This window comes from Grammomys surdaster, unplaced genomic scaffold, assembly GCF_004785775.1.
Source record: "Grammomys surdaster isolate TR1022 unplaced genomic scaffold, NIH_TR_1.0 855, whole genome shotgun sequence".
Taxonomy (NCBI): Eukaryota; Metazoa; Chordata; class Mammalia; order Rodentia; family Muridae; genus Grammomys; species Grammomys surdaster.
The window spans coordinates 1-4,038 of record NW_021605274.1 but is presented as its reverse complement, the minus strand read 5'-3'; the positions used below and the strand labels follow the sequence as shown (position 1 = coordinate 4,038).

Sequence of the window (4,038 nt, the reverse complement as noted above, 5' to 3'; positions counted from 1 at the left end):
CCTAATGAGTGTTTTACATGGATATGTAACATGTACAAGGATAACATATAATAGGAGATAATATTTTTGTATGAATGTCAGAGAATTTGTGAAAATGTGTCTCAACATTTTATCAAATGAGTTCAATATTTAAAATAGGGGTCGGGCGGCGCCTGTCCAGTCCCCGCAGCCTAGCGCAGGCAGCGGCGGGTGATGGAGAACAGAGCCCCGTCCCCCGCTGTCCTCCAGCATGCTCTGCTGCTACCCCGCAGCTGAGCCGGGAGGCTCCGGCCCTGTGCGCCCTACCGTGACCCCGCCACTATGGCCAGCATTTGGGCGCTGGAGCACTCTGACGAAGCCCACAGCAACGGGTCAAGTGCTGTCGACGACTGCGGCTCCGTGTCCGTGGTCTTCCCCATCACCATGTTGGTCACTGGCTTCGTGGGCAACGCATTGGCCATGTTGCTTGTGTCGCGGAGCTACCGGCACAGCGAGAGCAAAGGCAAGAAGTCTTTCCTGCTGTGCATTGGCTGGCTGGCGCTCACCGCCTTGGTGGGGCAGCTCCTGACCAGCCCGGTGGTCATCCTCCTGTACCTGTCACAGCGACGCTGGGAGCAGCTCGACCCATCGGGGCGCCTTTGCACCTTCTTCGGGCTAACCATGACAGTGTTCGGGCTGTCCTCGCTCTTGGTGGCTAGAGCCATGGCCGTGGAACGCGCCCTGGCCATCCGCGCACAGCACTGGCATGCCAGCCACATGAAAACTCGCGCCACACGCGCGGTTCTGCTGGGCGTGTGGCTGTCTGTGCTCGCCTTCGCGCTGCTGCCAGTGCTGGGCGTGGGCCGCTACAGCGTGCAGTGGCCGGGCACGTGGTGCTTCATCAGCACCGGGCCGGCGGGCAACGAGATGGACCCTGCGCGCGAGCCGGGCAATGTAGCCTTTGCCTCTGGCTTCGCCTGCCTGGGCTTGCTGGCTCTGGTGGTACCTTTGCCTGCAACCTGGCGACCATCAAAGCCCTGGTGTCCCGCTGCCGGGTCAAAGCCGCCGCTTCGCAATCCAGCGCCCAGTGGGGCCGGATCACCACAGAGACAGCCATCCAGCTCATGGGGATCATGTGTGTGCTGTCTGTCTGCTGGTCACCGCTATTGATAATGATGTTGAAAATGATCTTCAATCAGATGTCGGTTGAACAATGCAAGACACAGGTGGGAAGGAGAAGGAGTGCAATCCCTTCCTCATTGCAGTTCGCCTGGCTTCGCTGAACCAGATCTTGGATCCCTGGGTTTATCTGCTGCTAAGAAAAATCCTTCTTCGGAAGTTCTGCCAGATCAGGGACCACACCAACTACGCTTCCAGCTCCACCTCCTTGCCCTGCCCAGGTTCCTCAGTCCTGATGTGGAGCGACCAGATGGAAAGATGATGAACAAACTGAAGTGGACTTTCATTGCAGTACCTGATTCCCTGGGTCTGAGAATTTCTTCCCCCAGGGAAGGATAACTGAACCTTTTGGATTGTATCTTCTTTTGGCTTCATGTTTTAAATTTTCCTTCCCATTAAACACACTGAGACAAGCTTTCTTAGGATAAGCTGAGAGTCTGGCTGTTAGCTGGTTCCTGTGAAGGACTGAGACTTCTCTCCTTGTGAAGAGGGGCAAGACTTCATAAAGCAGCACAAAGAGACTCAGTGCAGAAGTATCTTCATCTCCAGCCCCCAGAACCTTTATGGACGTGGACACCTTCATGTGTTTGATAGTCTGATTCTACTATATAGATCTGAAACTGCAGCATAACTTTTTAACAGTGAAGCATCAGTGTGTTGAGAGCAAATGTCCATCTAATAAACCATGAGCTGAACAAGACAAAAAAGCCTGCAGGAGAAGGCAGGAGAGATTGTGCAAAGGGTGTTTGTGCCAAGAAGGTATAGGGCTCCAGAATTGTCTCCTTCTCAGTGAGGCTTGGAAATAAGGTTTCTAATTTAGTTCTAATTATTGGCCCCTTAGTAATTGAGGAATCATGCCATCATTTCTCTGCTTTTAAAGGGAGAATTTTAGATAAAGACACATTCCATGTGTCACTAATAGTTCCAAAGCTAGGTGACTAAATGTTCAGTTAGAGCTGTTAAAAGGAAAACCAGCTAATTATCATTCCAGTTCAATGTTATTTCTGAATTACTATTTACTTAAGATTTCTCATAATTTGTGCTCAGGCAGCACAATCAAAAGGGGAATGGGAAAAATTACTAACTGACAGTTATTCCACATCTAAGTCTGTGACTTTTTTGTGAAATAAAATGACTTTGTGTTTTAAAAAAATAAAAAATAAAATAAATAAAATAAAATAGGAGTCAAGAGTTATCATAAAAGCATTAACTGATAACTAGCCTAGAATAATTTTCTCAAAAACAATTTTCTCAATAATTGGTACATTTGCTGTGATTAATAGTTATTCATTTAAAGTAACAATTATTTATAAAAACCTAAATGATGAAGGCTGTATATTTTAATAAGTTTGTTTATTTCATATATGAAAACTATATGTACATGAATTACACACTACCATCCTTTGTTTCCACAACTTCCAGATATTCAGACTTCCCACTCATTCTCACATACATGGCTTCAATTTTATATATTATTCTTGAAAAACATGTGCACACACACACACACACATTCAATATCACTGTACACATACATATACAGACACTCACATCATGTTACTTGTTATTTGGATAGCATTTATTTTAACACTTTATGTCTTGGAACATTAAAATGAATTATATAAATTTTTAATTACCCATGAGTTATATTATATATAAGTACATGGGATTATTTTAATACAGGTGTCATTTCTGAAAAATATTAAGAATTAGGGGAATTCTCAATTTTACTTTTCCTTAATCGATATGTACATGTAACCATCTGATGATGCATCTCATTTAGGTGGCTTCCATGTTGAAAACTAGAGTATTTACTAATCCTGTTGGAGAACTGGTGAACATGAATCATAGGGAAAATCAGTGTGCAGAGTATGACATTTTCAACATTTGGAATTTCCCACAAGGTCTTGGATTAAAAGTCAAACTAGGAAGCTATTTTCCTTGTTTCCCACAGAGCCAACAACTTCAAATATCTGAAGACTTGGAGTGGGCCACAGGAGGAACATCGGTGGGTATACAACAATTTTAACTTTTGTCAAGATATCTAAATTTTAAAATATGAGGCATTGAAGTTATAGCTCTGTAGCTAATACCAATTGCTGTTCTTGCCAAACTCCCAACTTCAGTTTCCGGAATCAGAATTTAATAACTCACAACTTCAGATAAATCTAGGTCATAGGAATCAAGGCTTCTGGATTCCATTTTCAATTGAACCTGCATGACTATCCACCACACACTACATAGATACATTTATTAAATTCAAAGTAATTTATATATAATAAAATTTAGTAGCTATATATAAACCATGAAATTTTTGTTTCTGTGTGAACATGAATATATCCTAAAGAAGTACAACATGTATTCATTAACAGAAATACTTTTTGAGATTCAAGGTTTTCTTTTCAATTTAGAAAAACTTCATTGGATTTAAGAGTTTATATGACATGCTTTGTTGATATTCATCAGACAACTCTTTTTTGATTTATCCTACCTTCTCTCTCCACACCACTCAATGTCCTAAATATTTAATACATAAATCTTGCAAAAGAAACTGATGCCACATAAGCATTCCTATTGATTTAATAACTTTAGAAAGAAAAATTTTAAATTGCTACAACCTAAATGTTACATATATAATATTAAATGATGTAATAAATATTGTGTGACTTTCAGGGCATTTCAGGGTATTAGAAAATAACAATGTACCTGAAATTGATAAGTGATTCTGGTTAGCAGAGGAATAAATATAGGCATATCTGTTAATGTCCCATAAATAAATATATGGGTCATTATACATAACAATGTACACATGCATTACACATAAATACACACATACACAGACACATATGCATGTAGATATATATATTTATATATTACCTCAGGTTCCCACCTCCATGTGTAGTG

The 4,038-nt window shown here is 41.7% G+C and overlaps 1 pseudogene; it reads left to right on the top strand.

Moving 5' to 3' along the window:
- The first annotated feature begins 300 nt into the window (after positions 1 to 300).
- On the top strand, positions 301 to 1,412 carry LOC114634118 (annotated as a pseudogene).
- The last annotated feature ends 2,626 nt before the right edge of the window (positions 1,413 to 4,038 follow it).